Source organism: Malaclemys terrapin, chromosome 22 (genome assembly GCF_027887155.1).
Source record: "Malaclemys terrapin pileata isolate rMalTer1 chromosome 22, rMalTer1.hap1, whole genome shotgun sequence".
In the NCBI taxonomy this organism is placed as follows: Eukaryota; Metazoa; Chordata; order Testudines; family Emydidae; genus Malaclemys; species Malaclemys terrapin.
In genome coordinates this window covers 5,960,843-5,983,627 of record NC_071526.1, presented here as the reverse complement: position 1 = coordinate 5,983,627, position 22,785 = coordinate 5,960,843, and positions in this window count along the sequence as shown.

The window sequence follows — 22,785 nt, the reverse complement described above, 5'->3', positions numbered from 1 at the left end:
GGTGCCCTGTCACACATTGTATCCACTGAGTCTGCATTATATGCTAGAAATAGCTTTAATTAGAGCTGTGAGAAGAATAGATCTTTTTGGTTTGCTGGCAAGTCTGAAACAAAAATAAAAAAACTGGTTTGGATCGACCAAACAATGAATGTTTACAATTTCTGATAAATTAAAGAGTCAAAAAATTCATTTTGGGTCAAACAAAACATTGAGCTTAACATGAAAACCAACACATTTCTTTTCAATTTTGAGCATTTTTTAAAAAAACTTTTTTATGCTTAAAAATTAAATTTTAAAGCAGAAGTCCTTTTGGAATTTAAAAAAAAAAAAATCAAAAAGGCATTTCATTTTAATAGGCTTCCCCATCTCCCAAGCTGAAACAATTCACTGACATTGAACATTTTGTGAATTGGTGTCATCGACTCAAAAGGGCATTTTCTCCCTCCCCCCCCCCCCAAAAAAAAAAAGTTTCAGTTGAAAATTTGGTATATGCATGTACAGCATCTAGCACAATGTGGTCCTGATCTTGGGTGGAGCTTCTCATAGCTCCTGTAATACTAGTAATAAGGAGGAGGTCCTTATGCAGAGCCTAGGCCTTGTGCTGGCTCAGAATTTCACCCTGCTTTGTGTAGTAGTCACCCTGGTTTACATGCTGCTCAAACAAACAGCTGTGGTCACTGAAAGTCACTGCTGTGTTATACAGAAGACTGAAAGATAAGTGACTTTGACTAGCCTTGAAGGACAATAATAATCCCCTTGAAACACACAGCTCCCAGCCCTGTATTGCTCTGAGGAGACAGAATTCATAAATAGATCAAGGAAATAACTAAACCCAGTACATTTACCAAGCCCATATGTGAGATCACTGCAAGCCAATCAGAAAGCTGGAGTCCAACAGTCAGAGCTCTAAAGCAGTTTCAGATTATTGGACATCTTGACTTGCAGAATTTACAATGTTTTATAAATGACGATCATATTTGGGGCTAACACATTATGTTTTGCAACTTACTGACAGCCAGTCTCTTAACCACACTAAAATTTCCTGAGGCAGCAATGGATGTGAACAGCTGTTACATGGTACAAACCTAACACCCTATGGACATCCAGAACTTAGAAGATCTGTTTTTTGTGGCTAATAAAATAATGTTTTATGGGGTGGCCTCCCATCAGGTCAATCTCAGCATCCCTCTAGCAAAGTCAAGGGAACCACACTAGTTTGCACCCATGGAGGATCTGGCCCGTTATGCTGAGTCGCAAAGTATGCGCTCATCACAAAAGCAGAGACATTTTCTTCTTACTTACATGGGTACCATCCCCAAGAATTACAGAAGACTGAGAATGGGCCCAAAAAAAAATCATGTGATAAAATCAGGTTTTTTTTATTTCCCCTCATTTATGAGCCTTTCAGAGGTTACAGTTTCAATCTTTTCTCCACAATCATGAGGACTGGAAACTGCATTACATGCTAAAGTTGATCGTAGGGTCTGTCTTCATGGCAGTTGAGAGGTGTGACAGCTAGATCAAAGCTAGCTCACCTATGTCTACCCGCACTGCAGTCACACCGTACCAATGCAGTGTAGACATACACAATGATTAATACAATAAGTGAACCCAATCCGAGTGCTAGTGGCTCTGATTAATACAGCTGAACTCAGGAAGTGGATCACCCTTCTCTTTTATGCCTGGTGTGTTTTTTTTAAATCAGAGCAATGAGGGGCACAGGGAAACCTAGCGAGATGCTTTTCTAATACATAGTCATAAGCAGTTTGGAAAAGTTACTGTGGGCAGCACACCTGTGCCTTGTTGATCAGCAGCAGCAAGTGGCAGACAAAATATGGTCGTGAGCTGGTGTCCTGTCTGGCTTGCCAAAAGACAACACTGCAGGTGTTTCATATAATTCAAATGGGTCTGAATCCATGTTTCCTGGGACCTTGTGGCATCATTTATGCCAAGGCAAATTGTTACTGTTCTGGTCTGTTAGCATTTTACTCCCTTTTGCACTGATGTGAATAGTTACACGAGGTGCAGGGCAATAAAGAATCAGGCTTTTTATAGTCATCTTCAGCCTTTCCAGCAGGGACAGCTCTATGTTTTTTGCCACGCCAAGCATGGCAGTCAGGTGTCACATGGATCCGGCGGCGTTTCTGTGGGTCCCGCAGCTTCGGTGTACCCACCGCCGAATTACTGCCAAAACCACGGGACCGGCGGACCTCCCGCAGGTGCCGCCGAAGGTCGCACTCACTGCGACCCCGCCACTTGCCGCCTCAGACACGCGCTTCCTGGAGCCACCCCTGCTTTCTTGATACACATAGGGCATCCGGGTCACACTCGGCGCACCCTGCAATAACCCTGGAGACTAATGCCTTCTGTTTATCCACTGAACAGAGACAGTGGCAGTACAAATTTCCCTTTCCTTGCTTTGCCAATACACTAGAACCCTACCATGCATAACCCTGAGATCTCAGTGGAGAACCAGGCTACTGGTGTGAAATATAATCCTGGCATCTGTGCAAATCTGAACACACACACACACACACACACACAGACTGCAGATTAATTTATTATTTGAAATAAATCATTCAAAAGCAAAGATGTGCTTAAAGAATTAAAGTTGATGATCTCCTACAAAGTGACAGTTAGGCATCTAATCAGTTTCAATATAACAAAAATCCATCCCAGAGAGACATCGGGAAACATGAAATATAATCATAAAAGTTGCCTGAAACATAAATCACGGCAGAATTTATTAATCACACAAAATACAAATGCCCATAAATCAGTGTGAAATGAGCAGGCCAGCCCATCAGACGATCAGGAAGAAACAGTGATGCACCTGGAAAAAAATGTTGGAGTAAAACTGGCTCACAAGAGGGAAGCCACCACCGGTGAACCAAAAATGTGACAGATTTAAGTTGTTTTAGCTGTTGATGATCCTGGCTTCCAGGAACCTCCTTGCTATTCACAACTGTTCATCGCAGAGTTGGGGTAAATGGTTTGCAGGAAGGATGGTCTTGTGGTTTGGGCTCAAGTGGAATTCAGGAGATCTAGGTTCAGTACTAACGGAACCACAGACTTCCTGTGGGTCCTTGAGCAACCTGCTTCTGGCTCAGTTTTCTAGCTATAAAAATGGGGATAATGCATCCCTCCCTCACAGCAGTGCTGGTAGGATAACATCCATCAATGACTGTGAGGTGCTGAGATATTATATGAGGGTCATGTCAGCTGGTGTAATCTGATGTAACCTTGTTGGCCTCAAGGGACTTGCATCCATTTTTCACCAACTGAGGATCTGGCTATGGTATGGAAAACGATGTGAATTGAGATAATAGTAGCAGGGACTCTCTTCTAACATAGCAGAGCCCAAGCACTGCACAGACAGAAGATACAGTCCAGACCTGCAATATCTTAGAACCTAACCAGACAAGACAGAAGCATGGGGGAGAAAAAAGTAGTATTCCCATTGTACAGATGGTAAATGAAACACTGATTCAGTGATTTGTGACTTGCCAGGGTCACCCAGGAAGATCTGTGGCAGATTTAGGATCTGAGTCCTTGTTAATGGAGCGATAATCTAGTTCCTTAAACACAAGATCAACGGTCTTCCCCTTGATAGTAAAGTAGTTAATGATGAGGGAGAAAAGGCAGAAGTATTTGGAAAGAAGGAGGATGATTTATTCATACAGCATGATGAACTATTTTCCAGTTCATTAGTAACTAAGGAGGACTTAAAGTCTCAACGCTAGGGATAGATATTTTTAATGTAGCAGGCCTGATAAGTCGCACCTAAGTGTCCTAGAAGTGTTGTCTGAGGAGATCTTTGACGTAAATCTTTAATGACTGTTGGATACTGGGCAAATTCCTGAAGGCTGAAGTACTAATGTTGTGCCAATATTCATAAAGGACAAGTGGGATGATTAAGGTAATTAGAGGCCATTTATCATTACATCAATCCTGAGCGTACTTATGGAGAAGCTGATATAGGATTCAAATCAATAAGAACAAATAAAGGCAGGGAATACAATTAATTCCAGTCTATATGTTTTTATGCAAAATACGTCTTGTCAAACCAAAGTGATTTCATTTTTTGATGAAATTACAAGTTTGATTAATAAAGGTAACAGCACAGATGCAATTTACTTTGGTTTTTGTAAGGCATTTGGCATAGTATCACAAGGTACTCGGATTAGAAAATTAGCACTGTACAATATCAATAAAATATGTTATTTGTATTAAGAGTGGGCTGACAGATCTCAAAAGGTAGTTGTTAATGGGGAATCATCATTGAATGGGGGGGGGTAGTATTTCTAGAAGGGTTTCACAGGGACTGTTTTAGCTTAATCAGTATTTTTATCAGAGCCCTGGAAGCAAATGTGAAAAAAAAAAATAAAAAAAAAAATCCACTGGTGATAAAATTGGCAGAGTGGTAAATAATGAAGAGGATGGGTCAGCCATACAGAGCTATCTGGATTGCTTTGCAAGCCAAGCCCATTCAAACAAAAGGCATTTTAATTACAGCTAAATGGAAGGTACTATATTTTGGGCGGGAAGGGAGGAGAGAGGAGGAGAGAGAACAGGCCCCTGCTATAGAAGGCGGGACTGTATCCTGCAGTGACTCTGAAAAGGATTTAGGGATCATAGTCATGGCCACCCTTAGGCTTTATGGGGCCCTATGCAGTATTATTAAACTGGTGCCCCTATGCCTGATGGCAGCCCAGGCTCACATGTGTATTTTAGATGGGGGGTGGGGGGGCTTTTGAAGGATTTATTTAAAACACTATACATCTGAAGATCCAAGCATTTAAGGCTAAAGATGAATACTCAGATTGTGTATTTAAAAATCTATGCAAGCATTTTTTAGAGATGTGATTTATACTCTTCAACACACTAATGAAATATTTTTAAAGCAAATTTTAAACTAAGGTCCTGTAGACCAGGGGTTCTCAAACTGGGGGTCAGAATCCCTCAGGGGGTCATGAGGTTATTATATGAGGGGTCACAAGTTGTCAGCCTACACCTGAAACCCCACTTTGCATCCAGCATTTATAATGGTGTTAAATATATTTAAAATGTTTTTAATTTATAAGGGGGGTCACACTCAGAGGCTTGCTATGTGAAAGGGGTCACCAGTACAAAAGTTTGAGAACCACTGCTGTAGACTAACATGTTCTGAATAAATACAACAATCACGCACAACTGTTTTTGTCAGTAAATTCAGAAACTGACAGTATATACCTGGGGTTGGCAAATGCCTGTTAAATGGCTTCATTACCCCTTGAATGGCTCTGTAGTAGCTCAAGCACTCACCACCATGCTTCCTGCTGGTCATCCAGGAATTAGCTCTTTCCAGCCTCAGAGCACCTCCTGCTGGCTGGTGTCTCACCTGCCTCAGGCCCCATGTCCCTCCCAGACCCCAGGTCCCCTTCCCTTGGGGTGCTGCCCCACAGCAGTGCCCCCACACTCTCCCTCCCCCTGTGCCCACCTTGCCTCAGTGGCTACTGCCACTCATCATCTAGCCCCCACTCATTGGGACAAACTACAGTCTAATGGCCCCTCATCACTGGCAAGGGGGTTGGACCTGCTGCCTTTGCCTATCCCCAGGCTACAGCTCCAGTCCCTGCTTTGGGCCTTAAACAAGGCCTCAGCCTGGGGAGTTGCCAGGCTGGAGCTCCCCAGCGCCTCCTACCCTTCCCCAGCCCTGCTCTGTTTCAGGTACCCTGTCTCCCAGGCAGCCAAGTCCTTCCCACTCCAAGGCTAGAGTGAGACTGACCCAGTGCCTCTCTTAGCCCTTATATCAGGGCCAGCTGTGGCCTGACTGGGTGCGGCCACAGCTGTGGCCACCTCCCCAATCAGCCAAGTCTTTTTCTCCAGGAGCGGGGAACCTGCCCTGCTCCAGGCTCGTTAACAGTTTCAGTGTAGAGCTAATAGGTCTGGCGGCTTTTTCACTTTTAAGTACTAGATCCCCTCCCGAGGAAGACTCACTAGGCTGTAGCAGCCAACTGTGGTGGGAGCCTACAGGAAGGGTCAGAACAGGGATAGGAAGAGGTGGTAGGGAGGACACTACGACCCAGAGGTGCCCCAAATTTTCGGATGCCCTACGTAGACATGTATGCTGCATACGGCCCTGGTCATCGTGGACAACCAGCTGAACCCGAGCTCCCAGTGCAATGCTGTATAGTAGTAAAATGGGCTAATGCCGTCCTGGAATGTATGAACAGGAGAATAGTGTGTCTGAGCAGGGAGAATACTAACCTCTATACAGCAGTAGTGAGACAAACCAGAATACTGCACACGGTTCTGGTGTCCACATTCCACAAAGGATGTTGAAAAAACTGGAGAGGGTGCAGAGAATAGCCCCAAAACTAAGTCAAGGCATTGAGAAAACACCTCGCAATGAGAGAGAGCTCAAAAAAGAAGACCGAGAGGTGACTTGATTATAGCATACAAGGACCTTCATGGGGAGAAATACCAGGTCCTAGCAGACTCTAATCTAGCAGTGAAAGGAGGAACTAGAAACAAGAGCTGGAAGTTAAGCCAGACGTTCAAATGAGAAGAAATAAGGCACACTTTAACAGTGAGGGTGGTTAGCCAGTGCAACAAACTGTGACAGTTTGGGGAATATGTCAGTGTCAGCTTAAGAATTCCTTTGTGTTATATGAAAGATCATCTATGATTGCTACAGTCACTGTGAATTAGCTCAGCTATTTGCTAGCAGGGTCCTGGCACATGGCAAGCAGACGGTCTGCCTGGAAAGGCATGACGGGGCCAGCAAGGAGACAGCAACAGCGAATGGTTCTTAACTGCTTGGACAATGAGGTTTCTGCCAGCAAGAGCCTTTGCCTGCACTATCTCTTCACAGAAACCTGGTTGCGGGGGTGCTGTCTGAGGACATGACAAAAGGCTCCAGACTCCTTTTTAAAAGAGACTTGCTCCCTGAGCAAGAAGGGCCGTACCCCTGCCAGAAAGAGAAGACATGCTCATGGAGTGGGGCAGGAGGGGCTTGTTTTCCCTCCAGGACACAGACACCCTGTGAACTCTCAGGAGGGGCAACCTCAAAGGGGAGGACTGTGCATAGCCTTTTCTTCTTCTTTCACCTCTGGATCTGCCTCTCTCTTATGCGTCCTAAACTAGGGTTACCATACGTCCGGATTTTCCCGGACATGTCCGGCTTTTTGGGCTCCAAATCCCCGTCCGGGGGGAAATCCCAAAAAGCCGGACATGTCCGGGAAAATCGGACATGCGGTCGGCGGCTCGGGTGCCGGGCCGGGGGCTCGGGGGCTCAGCCGGCGGTGCTCGGGGGGGCCGGGTGCCGGGCCGGGGGCTTGGGTGCCGGGCCGGGGGCTCGGCCGGCGGTGCTCGGGGGGGCCCGGGGCCGGGCCGGGGGGCTCGGCCGGCGGCTCGGGTGCCGGGTGCCGGGCTGGGTGCTGGGCCGGGGGCTCGGCCGGCGGTGCTCGGGGGGGCCCGGGGCCGGGCCGGGCCGGGGGGCTCGGCCGGCGGCTCGGGTGCCAGGCCGGGTGCTGGGCCGGGGGCTCGGCCGGCAGTGCTCGGGGGGGCCGGGTGCCGGGCCGGGGGCTCGGGTGCCGGGCCGGGCCGGGGGCTCGGCCGGCGGTGCTCGGGGGGGCCCGGTGCCGGGCCGGGTGCTGGGCCGGGGGCTCGGCCGGCGGTGCTCGGGGGGGCCCGGTGCCGGGCCCGGCCGGGGACTCGGGTGCCGGGTCGGGGGCTCGGCCGGCGGTGCCGGGCCGGGCCGGGGGCTCGGGGGACGGGCTGGGGACCTGCGGTGCCGGGGGTGGGCCGCGCCTCCTCCCCCCACACACACACCCCCCCTTACCTTCTTCAGGCTTCCCGCGACTCAAATGTTCGCGGGAAGCAGGGGAGGGGGCGGAGACTTTGGGGAGGGGGCGGGGTTGGGGCGGGCGCGGGGGCGGGGCTGGGGGCCCTTTAAAGTGTCCTCCTTTCGGAGGCACTAAATATGGTAACCCTACCTAAACTTAAGTAGAGAGGGAGTGTGGACGCTATAGGCCCACCCCTGCAGCTAAGGGGGCAGAGCCACTGAGGCCAGGCTACTAGTAATCACTCTGCGGCTAACAGCCAAACCAGGACTGGGAATGAGGTCAAAGATTAGTAATAAGGGATCCAGAGGGGACATCAAGCAGAGAACTCCAAACAGTGCCCACTGCTCCTCAAAGGGGTTTAAGGAGTCAGTGGGTGTGTAAGAAGTTCCTTTGCAAAGCCTGTATTCCATACTTGAACTGTCATGTGGTCCCCAAGCTATAATCCAGAGCACCCATAGGAATGGAGCTCCTTGAAAGCATGCCTAAATTACTGGGGAGGCTTTGTGGGGTTCAGCACTGATTTCAGGGCCAAGGCTAGTTGGGATGTGAGACCTCACCGTCCAAGGTGGGTGCCAGACAGTCAGCATGTACCCCAGGACTGGGTTTGAGAGGCCAGGACTTCAGTCAGTGTCTGGGCTCTTCCCAGACCCGGTTGGCTTAGCAGCAGGTGAGATCCAAAGGTTGGGTCCAGTACTGCAGACTGGTAACTGCCCACTTGAGGGGGACTCATGCAGGTCTAACACAAATTACCAAGGCACGTGGTGGGTTCTCCATGAAGTTTTCAAATCAAGACTGAACGCCTTTCTGGAAGTTAAACTTTAGCGAAATGCAAGTCATTGGGCTCAGCACAGAAGGAACTGGATGAAGTTTTATGCCCTGTGACATGCACGAGGTCAGACTAGATGATATAATGGCCTTAAAAAAAATCTATGAGCTCTCATGAACCCAAACCCACCAGCTCCAGCTAAGCTCACTTCTTAGGGAGTCACTAGATGGAGCTTTAGGAGGAAACTGCCTCTCAGAGCGCACGTGGGGGAAATGAGTGAGTTGAGGGAGGTTTGCATTTGCAACAGGGAAAAGCTTGTTTGTTGCTAGCCCAGCCTGTGTGCAATTTATTTGATATAATAAATTAACCGTCGTAACAGAGACCACTATCGTTCCCTACAAAACACCTGTTTTTCCATGTTGCAGTCACTCCATCTGCCAGCATAAACAATCAATTCTGTCAGACCCCTTTTTAGTGCATTGTATACATCTTTGATTGATGCTTCAGGGCAAGGTAGTTTTACTTCACTTTTGCAAAGACTTTGATTAAGAAATGGTCATGGGATATGTGTGTGGGGGGGGGGGAGCAGAACCCATTTTAATAGGGCTGAGGGCAAGTGGAAGAAAATGCAATGAAAAAACCTTGTCACTATGTCATGTTTAATTTGGTTCCTTGCCAGGTTGCAAAATTAAATTCAGATGCATGATCACACCTTAATGAATTCAATGGGGAAATTAAAATTTAACTATCTGCTCATGAAATGTTCATGCTGTTGGTTGTGCTTAATGACTAAAGACAGAATATGTTGAGTCAAAAAAAAAAAAATCACCGTTCTGCTTTGCAAATGTGCTGCTCTGTGATACCCATTTAACCCTCTGGCCTTCAAACAAAAATCACTGTACGTGTAAGAGAAGAAACAGATTTCCTTCTGGGCTCAGAACTTTAGGGACAGAACAAACTCCAAAGGTTTGTGATAGTCAGGGGCTGAATCCAGAAATGCCAGAACCAGCTCCTCAGCTAGAAGGAAATCGGGTCCAACTTGAAGATCACTGAGCTGTAATGCTGTAGGCTTAATGTCAATTCCCTGATCCACCACGCACTTCCTGTATGATGTGGGCAAGTCACCTAGGCCCTGATTTACCAAAGGTGGCTAGCAAGGCTGGGCAGGAGATGACTTTCCCATCCCACAAAAATTTTCAGAGAGTCCTGTCTTGCCACCCACCTCCCCATCTCAAGTTGGGCTGAAAAATCAACATCTCAACTTCAGGTACTGAAAAAAAAATCCAGTTTGGGTCACCTGAAAGGGTATTTCAAAAATCTCAACATTTTAAGTTTTTCTTTTGACTTTAAAAAAAAAAACAACAACAAAAACTTTTAAGTCTATTATTTTAAGTTTCTAAACAAAAAATAAAATCGCTTTTGAACCGGCACCACACTTTTGGTTTTGGTTTTGTTTTGTTTAGAAGGTGCAAAGCATTTGGTCAATTTGAAAACCTGTTTTTTCCACCCCTAACAAATATTCAGGGTTGGAGATTTGTTGAAACCAACTCTGTTTTGTGAACAGTTTCAGTTTTAACAAATCTGGATTTTTCAACCCCCCAAAAATGTCAGAAATCGGTGACCGAGGCCTTGTTGTGCTGAGAGCTTGTATGGGAACAGTCCCTGCCACGAAGGACTGACGATTTAAATAAACAAGCTAGACAAAGGGTGGGAAGGGAAATAGAGGAGAAATGACTTTCCCGAGGTCACACAGCAGGGCGGTGCCCAAGCTTTGCACTAGTGTTAATGACTACACGAGACGCAGGACAATAGAGAATCAGACCTGATTCCACCTCAATTTCAAAACTTGACGTGATACTGAATTAACCACGTGCCTCTGTGAGCTGTCCCAATGCTTAATTACTCTCATTGTTTAAAAGCCGTGTCTGGTTTCCAATTTGACTTTTTACAGTCATTGGATCCAACCACTGGATCTTGTTATAGCTTCAAGAGCCCCATAATATCCTTATAGTGGATCAGTCTCGTAGCCAGCTGGCCTAGTGGTCAGGCAGTGGCTCCACACTTCTTTTTGGCCTGGTTGTTCTAGAGAGGGCCCCGGCTGGGTCATACGTGGCGGGCCTCCATCCCTTCTACTCCCCTTAGGTTGCTGTCATGGCAGAGGTACAGGGAAGCCAGGCAAGGGGACCACGCCCACTCACTCCAACAGGTCCCCATTTTGGACCCTAGAGGGGTGTTATAGTGTCTGGACATCTCATTGGTCCACCCCAAATTATACGTCACTTCCTACAGGGCTATATGGCTCCTCTGTTCGGGAGATGGTCAGTCTTAGGGGTAACCGCTTTGTCTGCCAGTGGGACAAGACCCCGTTTGTCATCTTGTGATTTTTCCAACTCCCAAGAGCAAGGGGTTGGGGGAGAATCTGGATCCCCACTTCCAGAGTAGCCTGGACACTCCTCTCATAGCTCCGGGCATCAGCCCCACCCCCTGGTGCAGCCTCTAGTGCCTTCCCCGGCCTATCAATGCCCTTGTAAACTATCCCTCCACCTGACGGGTGCCCTGTAGCTGCTGCAGGGTGGGGCATCCCTAGCTCAGCACTGCTCTCTGCCTTGCCCACGCGTAGTGGGGGGTCTGCAAACCCCCTCCCAATCCCACATTAGAGACCATGTCATTTTGGGGTGCAATCCTGAAAAAATTATATGAACAGGCTACTCAGGGACATCAAATTCATATGCCAAGCAGCAGAACAAAGAGAAATGCAAACAGGTCCAGGAAAGGAATATGCCCCCTCCGAGTTTGTGTCTGACTCAGATGAGGTCCCCCTTTGAAGTTCCGTGAACCTTGTGATCAGGGCCAGATTATGACATAACCACAACAGTGCCGGGCATAAGGCCCCAGTTCTTAGATGAGATCAGCTCCTAAAGGAGATCAGAATCTTACCATTCATTAACAAAAAATGGTGAAACACTGGCTCCAACAGATATCAACTGCCTCCTTCGTCTTAACTCTGAAAACTGCTGCCCCCTGGAGAAAGGGCTGGGCCATCCAAGCACCTTCATTTGGCCCATCTCCCCCTACTCGGCATAACAGCAAAATACATATCTGAGTGGGATAGTTTCAAGAAATCCACTGAGCGTTAGAATAGTTTCTTAGGCAACTTTAATGTCAAACGGGAGAATAAAATAAGGCTCAGGTGAAAACCATAGTCTGAAACCCTGGCTAGAGAATGGAGATGGGCACATAATCACTGCATCTCGCTCAGCTGTCCCTCCCTGTTCTCCACGAGAAACTGAAGCCAACCACACAGAGCTAGAATTATTTCACTTTCATGATGGTAAATCATTCCTATTGCAAATGCAAAATAATGTAAATGAGGCTATAAAAGGCGTTAATTATGCTGGAGAAATTAACCACTCATTAATTTGAGCTTCCTGCTCAATTATTTTCTTTACGGACCCACCCCTAGTTTCCTTTATTTCGCTCAGAGGAGAGGACTTCCATCTGCCTCTCCACACTCACCTCCTTCCAGTTCCCCAGAGATGCGATTCCTCCCCCCTATGGGCTGGGTATGCTGTCTCAGCTCTGCTTGGCCCAGACAGTGAGACACAAAGCTGAGGTCTCTCCTATGGCAGCCCAGAGCACTAAGTGGGTGGGCCCCACTGGCTTCTCAGGGCACGTCTTCACTACCCGCCGGATCGGTGGGTGGCGATCTATCTATCAGGGATCGATTTTTCACGTCTAGTGTAGACACGATAAAATTGATCCCCGATCGCTCTGCCGTCGACTCTGGAACTCCACCGCAGCGAGAGGCGGAAGTGGAGTCGATGGGGGAGCGGCAGCGGTTGACTCGCCGCTGTCCTCACAGCCAGGTATGTCGACCTAAAATATGCAACCTCAGCTACGCTATTCGCGTAGCTGAAGTTGCGTATCTTAGGTCGACACCCCTCCCCCCCCCCCCCCCGTAGTGTAGACCTAGCCTCAGTCTGGGTCTCCCAAGGGAAGTGGTGAATGTCCCCTGAGTATGACCATTTGGGAGACAGTGTTGCCTAGCAGATTCTGCTGCATTCTATTCCCAGCTCAGTTACCCTGGACAAGTCACTTCACCTCTGGGCCTCAGTTTCCCCATAAGTAAAATATTGATGCTATGTAACGTATTTTGAGAACTACTGATCAAAAGCACTACAGAAGAACTAGGTATTCTGATTAAAACAAGACTAGGCAAAGCACTAGGAAATGTAACCTAGGGAGCTACTCTGCACTGGCCTGGAGAGGGGCTAAATGATCTAATACCTCAGATCTTTCCCATCTCCAATTTCTATTATCTCTGTCCATGTTGGGGGCTGCAGCAGTATTCAAAGCCATTCTTCCCATTGGCAATTTTCATCTTTCAGCTCCAACAAGCCTCATAAACCACGCCTATATTAAAACAGTTAAATTATACACACACTGTTTACATAAATACTGGTGTGGCCATTAATGGCAGCACTTAAAAATGCTAATGCTATCCTGAAGTGCTTTATAATTCATCAGGGAAAATGAAGACAAAACTTTGCCAGCTGGATAGGCATTTCAATGAGAGGTTGCTTGATTTTAAGATGGGAGACATATTGCCAAGGAATGCCTAAATATATCTGGGTCTCAACAGGATGTCTATTTATATTTGTGTAACAATAGTACTTAGGGGCACCAGCTGGGATTAGGGTGACCAGATAGCAAGTGTGAAAAATCGGGATGGGGTGGGGGGGCAATAGGAGCCTATATAAGAAAAAGACCCCAAAATTGGGACTGTCCCTATAAAATCGGGACATCTGGTCACCCTAGCTGGGCTCAGGACCCCTTTGTGTCCTTGCAGTGCCCTGCACAATGAGAACCAGGCCCTGCCGTGCAGCGCTTGCAGCTGAATAGACAAGACAGGAAGCAGAGGGGTGAAGTCGCTTGTCAGGGTCACACAACAGGTCAGGGGCAGAGCCCTGGAAACCAAATCTCCTGCCTCCTAGCCCAGCAGACCGCAACAGATAGTGGAACTGTTGTGCAACCTTTTATTAGCATTATATTTGATTCATCTGACATATGACTGTCATCTTCTTGGGAGCTAGGAAGGTCACAACAAGGAGGTTGCTAACAAGGAGAGAGCAGAGCTACAAGAAGGATTCATGGTCTGGAACACTTGCCCTGTAATGAGCCATAATAAGCGGCGTTTGGTTAGTTTGTTGACGAGAGGGTTAAGACGCAACTTGGGCATAGTCTATAATTACCTACGCAGGGAAAAGGTAGCTGGTAGAAGAGGGCCCTTAATTCAGCAGACAAAGGCATAATGAATTCAATGGCTGGAGGGTGTAATTAACATGTTATCAGAGGACTCCCTCTTTGGTGTACCAAGCAGCTCTCGGCGGCAGCAGATAATCTGCCTTGTTCGGGTTACACCCTTGCTCCAGCCTAGTCTGGTTTGATACCCCGGTGATGTGTGCGTATAAAGCACCACTCAGGCCAGGAGATGTCAGTGCCTTGGCCACACAGCTTGCTTCTAAACTGATGGAAACTGCTGAATCGTGGCTAGCAATGAGCAATCTCAAAAGATCAGGTTACTTCTGATCCCAGCAGTGACTCTGCAAATGAGGTTTTGTAACTTTAAAGTAATAAGCCCCACAAGCAGTGGGGATTGAATGTAGGAACCTTTATCACCAAAGCACATATTTATACATCTTGAGGTAGAGGAGGAATTTTTTGTAGTCTTTTATCCTCTATGTGGACAAGATACTAGAAGGGACATAGATACACACACTTAGCCAGTGGATTATATTAGTAAGGGAATGACTGTGTGTGACGTTCTCTACCTCGTGGGAACACTCTACACCCCCATGTTAATTATAATATGATGGTGTGGTATCTAATGCAAAATTAGTCATGTCGGGTGTCTTCGGAAGGCTCATGATGCACTGAGCATTGTTGTTATAGTGATGTTATAGTAATTGTTGTTACAGTAATGTTATAGGTTATACTTTCATGTATATAATTATGAGGCTGAAAATGTGTCTTCATGGCTTAAAATAAGCCCAGGCAAAAACTCTCCAAGAGCAGAGGGGCAGTTCACACCTCATCAGGTCATGTATGGGACAAACCCAGCCCAGGCTCACAGGAACAAAGGATGCTGGCCTAGGCAGCAACAAAAGGATGCGTTGGACTCTCGAGTGAGTCACCCCCCTTCCTTTGGTCAGTTTGGGACTGCAATGAGGTAATGTTCACCTGACTCTGAAGGGGAGGGGGCGAAGCCACAAGGGAAGAAAGAACATGATAAAAGGGAGAGTTGTTTGCCATGCTCTTCCTCTCTCTTCCACCTCCATCTACAGACATCACCACCAAGCGACTGAAGCACTGATCAAAGGGGAGAGCCTGGCTGAAGGGCAACCAGCCAGCTTGTGGTGAGAAGCATCTAAGTTTGTAAGGGCATGGAAAGTGATAAGATCAGCTTAGAATGCGTTTTGCTTTTATTTCATTTGACCAAATCTGACTTCTTGTGCTTTGACTTATAATTACTTAAAATCTATCTTTATAGTTAATAACTCTGTTTATTCTACCTGAAGCAGTGCGTTTGGTTAGAAGCGTGTCAGAGATCCCCTTGGGATAACAAGCCTGGTACATACCAATTTCTTTGTTAAATTGACAAACTCATATAAGCTTGCAGCATCCAGCAGGCATAACTGGACACTGCAAGATGGAGGTTCCTAGGGTTGTGTCTGTGACCGGAGATATTGGCTAGTGTCATTCAATTGCACAATCCAAGGAACAGTTTACATGCCAGAGGCTGTGTGTGACCAGCCCAGGAGTGGGGGTTCTCACAGCAGAGCAGGGTCAGGCTGGCTCCCAGAGTCAAGGATTGGGGTGACCTAGCAGATCACTGGTCCAGATAATACCAGGGGAACGTCACACTGTGCTAATACCAGTTTTAAGCTTTCTGAGCATGCTTAGTGAGAACTAGATATTCCCAGAAGCCTGAGCAAACTTAGCTCAGTCTAAGTGCTCTTGCAGTTAAAAAAAACTGCAGGGCCTGCTATCCTGACAAACCAGCTGCTCCTGAGTTCTCATTCAGTGAGAGAGTTTGGAGGGTAAGACGGTTTGTGACAGGGTGGTAGGTGCCAAGATCCTGCATGGAAATGCTGAACTATTTTTCTGACTCGCACTGACAGCCGGACCAGGTGAGTCCTATCCACTTCAATGACTTTAAGCATCTCTCTATGGCAGAGGGGAAAAGGGACTGGGGCAGAGGCGGCTCTACTGGCATGAACTGTAGAAACCGCCAAACTCCACTGGAAGCTTAAGTTTATTTATATCTTTGTGGTTATTTCAGTAAACAATAAAGGCAACCTCGTGTGGGGAAAAGTCCCCAATATACCCAGTGTGCATGTGCAGTGCTAGGAGCAGAGCAGGAACAGGACCTGGCTTCGGGGTTTTTAATTCAGCCAAACCGCTTAACCCATCTGGAATGAAGAGGGCTCCTTCTCTCCCTGCCATGCACCCTCACAGAGTGAGAGGAGTCTATCCATTACCACATGTCATGGGCAAAATCAATTCAGTCAGCTTGACAAACGAACATCATGTACAGCAGCAGCACAGGACAGCTCCGAAAAACACGTCCCCGCTTAGAAATTAAATCACTGCGCAGCATCTCCAGACAATGAGGGAAAGTGACATTAATCAGTGTGGGAATACAGTGCAGCCGCCAAATTAGGAGAGGAGAATAAAGCGTAACTGGCTTGCTTAGCAGCCTTGTCAGGGAAGTATTAGGAGTGTCTGTTTTTTGGCTGCTGCAGCTCATGGCCACCGCGTTTCCAGTGGGAGATTGCGGTGGGAACCCTGGGTACCGCAAATTTGAGGGCTAATTGGAGCTTCCTAGAGGAACAAAGCTCGATGAGGAAAGGTGACGCCTTCTGATGTCCCCATAGACACACACAGAAGATTGGGGTTCCAAACAGGTGGCTTTGGAGAACCAGTAGGGGGTGCTGGTGCCTTAGCCAGAGCTCCCAGCAATAAGCCCTCAAAATCCCTGGCCTCCAACTAGCCAGCAGCCCAGTGCAGACTGCAACTGCCTCCCTCTTAGCGCAGAAAGCTTCTCTTCCTTTCCTTGCGCCCACTAGCTGCCTCTTATCCCTGCAGGCACTGCCCCCAGGGAAGACGCAGAGGGCAGCAGGGTACAGAGGCACCAGATAGAAATGTTATGCTGCCATAGCTTTATGTTCTTAGATCTTTTAAATCTTCTAAAATGCGGGAAATTGATCCCAAAAGGTAAGGGAAGAAACCCTAGTCCCTTCCATTATTGTCTAGTTTAACTTGATTTCCTCCCCGTACTCCTCCAAAAATCAGTTAGCCCCAGATCGAGCTGCACACGTAGCCCTGCTGATCCAGGACACTGACCACAACTGCCTGCACTGAGCTCACTGCAGTAGCAGCTGTCAAGAAGGTCTAGCTTGGCACAACAGAGGGATAACTCAGTGGTTTGAGCATTGGCTTGCTAAACCCAGGGTTATGAGTTCAATCCTTGAGAGGGCCATTTAGGGAGCTGGGGCAAAAATCTGATCTGTCTAGGGATTTGAGCAGTAGGTTGGACTAGATGACTTCCTGGGGTCCCTTCCAGCCCTCATATTCTATGAGCAGGAGGTGGGCCCATGCCCCCAGGTATTTACCATGAGCCCAAATTTAAAAGTGAAATAACTTGAGCTGTGCTCAGGTTCCAGTTCTTTGCTTGATTTCTGCAAACATTCCAGCCACCTGGTATTAGTGGCAGAAACACTTGTGAGCAGCCAGTTCTAAGCTTCCATGAGCGAGGACTCACAAGGAGGAAATGTTAAACGTGCGCAGACAGGTGTTTGCACTGGATGTGGCATGTTTCGTAGGGGACTGGGCACTGCTGGACAACAGTCCCAGAAGCAATTAAATGATCCAGGGAAGGATCTCCCACCCCCCTTTGCCACTATGACCCCACAAACTTCTTCAATGAGGACCTGGCCAATGAATCTGACAGAGGCTAGGACATGGCTTTTGGCAATAATTGTAGCTGTTTTCTTTAATTAATGCCTCCTCTTTAGGGTCTGTTATGACACATCCTTACTAAGTCCCAATGTTCAGGTACAGATTTGGATCTGAACTTTCCCAAAGTTCAGGGAAGTTTGGATCTCCATCCTTAGACGTTTTTAAGGCCCAGCTTGACAAAGCCCTGGCTGGGATGATTTAGTTGGTGTTGGTCCTGCTTTGAGCAGGGGGTTGGACCTCGTGAGGTCTCCTCCGGAGGTCTCTTTCAACCCTAATCTTTTATGATTTTATGATCTGGATTTCTGGTTCTTCTTTTACGCAGTTCCACAGAAAGTGGCTTCTTTGCTTGTCTTCCCAGTGCTGTTTGCACAAAGGCAGTCAGAGTAGTTCAGCTGCTATCCAATGATTCTGCAAAGAAAGGTCCTTTATGAAATGTTACAGCAAGTGAGAACAAACATTCAAATGCTGTGAAAACAGCTGTGGCTGGATCCTTCCTAGACTTTCATTCAGCACTGCCACTCAAGTGAAAATAGCAACCCCACAAAGATATGCTGTGTGCTGCACTTACGGCAGACAATCACAGATGGTAATTCAACAGATCGGGGGCATATCTGCAGGTGGCTCCCTTTAGTTTCATTCTGAGCACCATCTAGTACATTGGGGCGATGGTGAACAAGTATTGAACCAGGGAAGATTAAATATAAATGGTGTGTTATAAGGTGCAAAGGGCAAGTCAAGAATCAGCCCTTCTTCCTTTCCTGCTCTCTAAGGGCTCCAGTAAACACAGATACTGTATAATCTGCTCCTTCCCCCACTAAGCCAGTTTCCAAGCCACTGAGAAGGAAACTCATTGGACACTTTGCATAGGTTGGTCACAAGGTTTACTTCTGACTGCCTCTCGGCTTCCATCGGTAGACCCCTTTCCTGCTCCTGGCCTTCAAAGAGCAGGATTACAGCAGGGAAGGAAACGGCTTTTCCATCTTGTTAATAATGTGAGAATTTGAACATTTTTATTCTCGTAGATCAGGATGAAAAGTCAAAAAAAGTCTCAAAAGTGTTTTAATAAAAAAAAAATCAAAAGGTTGGGTCAGGTCAAACAGAGCCGTTTGTATTTCAATTTTGACCTTTCCCCAACCTTGTTTTTTTTAAATTAAAAAAAAACCAAAACGGTCAGTCTAATTAGGTTGTTTCAAGCAAAGTGGTTCTGAACCAAAAAACCAGAACCTTTTGTTGTTGCTTTTTTAAGTCAAAACAAAGCGTTTCATCAATTTTAAAAAAAATTTTTTTTTTTTTTTTTTTAGTCGAAAGAGTCATTAAAACCCCACCCTGTTTTGCGAACAGTTTCGGTTCCAATTAATAGGCTTTTTTTAATTAAAAAACTATTAGTTGAAAAAATTCCAACCAACTCTAATAATGATACATACAAACAAAAGAAGAAAGCTCACTGGCGCCGACTTTCATTCTGCTGGGTGGTGTTCCACTCCCACGCCACTCCCACCGCTGAACATCTGACTGGCGGGTGGCTAGTGGGAAATGAGCATCCGCTATTTTTTTCCACTATTTTTACTCCAGTCCCAGAGTGCCCAAGGAGTCGGCACCGATGTATTTGCCCCATTGACACAAATTAACTCACATTCCTTTTCTATTATGTCCCTTCACCTTCCCTTGTGTCTACCTTGTCCCACCTATCACTACCACTCAAGCCCATAGACTGTACGTGTGCGAGCACCGTGGCCATCTTACGTTCCTGCAGCTGGCCATGCACTGTAATAGCGCTACCCAGAAAAATTAAATGCCATCAAAATCTCATATAAAATATAAACAAATGATTCCCCATCATCAAGGGGAACATTGGTCCTGGCTGGTCAGGAGAAATTATTTTGACTTGAAATGTTGATAATGTATCCACCAGATAAATCCTTCTCGGTCAAAACTTTCATTGAGGTCACTGGGGGAGGGGCGGGGATGTCTACACTGCAAAAAAACAAAACAAAAAAGCCCATGGCTGTGAGCCTCAGAGCCCCTACACCCCGGCTAAAAATAGTGTAGATGCTGCTGCTCGGGCTGGAGCACAGGTGCTGAAACTCAGCAAGAGGGGAGGGCCTCGGAGCCGGGGCTCCAACCTGAGCAGGAGTGTCTATCGTTGCTGTCCTCGCCCTACAGCCCGAGTGAACTGACTCAGAGCCACGGGTTTTTCTTTACAATGTAGACGTACCCTGTGAATTTTGCTTGTGTATAGATTCATGTCCTGATCTTTGTAAACTTATTCACATGAATAACGATGATGCTAATTAGAGTTTTCCTTCCTTCCATCATCAAAGCACTTTACTTACAGAGGTAAGCATCAAAAGCCTCCTTCCACAGATAAGTAAGTTTCTACACAAAGGGGTAAGATGACTTGTTGAAGTCTTGCAGCAGGCCAATGGGAGACAGGGAAATAGAACCCAGGTGTCCTGAATGCTGTAACAGGGCACTGACCACTGTACTACACTGTCTTTCACACAGCTCATTAAGGCTTTGCTGGGTCAGCCCTGGACTAAAGGTTTGGCTCTGTACCTATAATCTTCTGAAGTGCCCTCTCACCATAACCTATCCATGCACTGATGGCCAGGTAGCTGATCAGATGCAGTACTACCGACTCCAGGTGTTCAGAAATCATGGGATTTCAAAACAACAATAAAAGTTAGGTTCTTTCTATTTGCTTTTGGGGGTTTGAGCCTTTAGAAAGCACTCAGGTCACATTTGTAAACTTTTCTCTGCACTCACAAGAACTACAAACTTATTTTTCTTTTTAAATGAAAGCGGAGAGTCTCATATAATCCCAGGATTCCAAGAGCTGGCGCTTTGAGTAAGGGCTTGTCTACACTAGCCGCCGGATCGGCAGGCAGTGATCGATCCAGTGGGAGTCGATTTATCGCGTGTAGTATAGATGCAATAAATCGACCGCTGAGTGCTCTCCCATCAACTCTGGTACTCCACCAGAACAAGGAGTCGATGGGAGAGCGTCAGCAGTCGACTTACCACAGTGAAGACACCATGGTAAGTAGATCTAAGTACGTCGACTTCATGGTAAGTAGATCTAAGTATCAGAGTAGCAGCCGTGTTAGTCTGTATCCGCAAAAAGAAGAACAGGAGTACTTGTGGCACCTTAGAAACTAACAAATTTATTAGAGCATAAGCTTTCATGGACTACAGCCCACTTCTTCGGATGCATATAGAATGGAACATATATTGAGGAGATATATATACACACATACAGAGAGCATAAACAGGTGGGAGTTGTCTTACCAACTCTGAGAGGCCAATTAATTAAGAGAAAAAAAAACTTTTGAAGTGATAATCAAGCTAGCCCAGTACAGACAGTTTGATAAGAAGTGTGAGAATACTTACAAGGGAGATAGATTCAATGTTTGTAATGGCTCAGCCATGATCTAAGTATGTAGCTGAAGTTGCGTATCTTAGATTGACCCCGCACGATAGTGTAGACAAGCCCTAAGACACCAAATATCATGAGGCATGCAATAAAATCGCAGCACTGACAACACTGAGAATGGTAACTGCTGCATTCTGTTTACCTGCATCCCAAATCTTTGGGAAGTCCTGAGCGTCATGACTCTGGGCCTGACTGTCTTTTCATTTACATAGATAAGACACTGGTACAACTTCATTTACAACAGAGTTCCTTCTGGCTTATATCACCGGGAGTGAGAAGAGATTCAGACCCAATGTGTCTGACTGGCATCACAAGTGTTGCAAATCAAGGCCAAATTGCATTGGGAAAGTTGCATTTGGAGTCACAAGAATAGAAAGCAAAGGATGGTGCAAACCTGGATTAAGGTGCATTTGCAGGCGTGTGAGTGAGTAAGCTTGCACAGTGTCTGCTCATGCTAGGTTAAACCTTTACTGTCATAAGTGTAACCCACGCACCTCCTGGGAATCGTGTTCTGTCCCATCAAGTAGCACCGGGGAGGGGTGGGGAGAAGAGAGAGAGAGACAGACCAACAGAGAGAGACAGAGATAGCTATATTAAGAGTCTTTTACTAACAGGCAGATGGCTTTTAGCTCATGTGGTAGAGGCACATGCATTTAGCTCCCGAGGTCCCAGGTTCAATCCTGCCCGCCCACGACTGGGGTCCAGGGTTTTTGCCGCCCCACGCGGCGGAAAAAAAAAAAAAGCCGCAATTGGCAGCAGCTCCACCACGCTGCTTTCTTCTTCAGCGGCAATTTGGTGGCAGGTCCTTCCCTCCAAGAGGGACCCGCCCCCGAAGAGCCCGATGTGCCGCTCCTTCCCCTTGGCTGCCCCAAGCACCTGCTTGCTGGGCTGGTGCCTGGAGCCGGCCCTGCTGGGGTCTGTCGGTGTTACAAGTGTGGGCTCATTGGGGATTTCAACTGGGAAGTCTCTGAAGTTCGGGATGCTCTTCCTCAGCTAGGGGAAGTATGTAACCCACAAACCTTCTGGGTGGGCGGGGTTCTGTCCATCTCTTTAGACCACAGAGAGAGAGCGAGATTATGAGTCTGCTCTACCGCCTCAGCTAATAGACAGTTTAGCTCCTGCATTTAGCTCCAAAGGTCTCAGGTTCAATCCCACCTGCCAATGACTGGGGTCTGTCGGGGTTACATAAGCACAGCACAAAACTGTACAAAAAGAATTAATAAATTGTCCACCCATAGACTTCCTGAGCAGGCTGCATTTCAAAGTAGCCCAAAAGTGGCTATAATAACCACCACCAACCAGCTCTTATATAGCACTTATTAGTAGATCTCAAAGCACTTCACAAAGGAGGTCAGTATCATTATTCCCATTTTACAGATAGGGAAACGGAGCCACAAAGAGAGGAAATGACATTCCCAGGTCACTAGCTGCAGTTCGGTATGTGAACAGCCTCTTGCATTTTAGGAGCCCTCCTAGCAACAGAGGCTGGGGTCTCCGCTGGTTTGGAGTCTTCTCTGCTCACCCCGTGCAGTCTGATTTCTTTCTCCCTGACTAAAGGTATGTCTACATTGTACACCATTTTTCAGCGGCATGTAGAATACACACACGTAACACCCCTAGTATGGGTATAAACAGCAGTGTAGATGGTGAGGCATTGCTTAGGCCAGTCACATACAGAAACGCCTGAAGGATGTGGGTATGTACCTGAATAGATACCCTACACATCTCTCTACTCG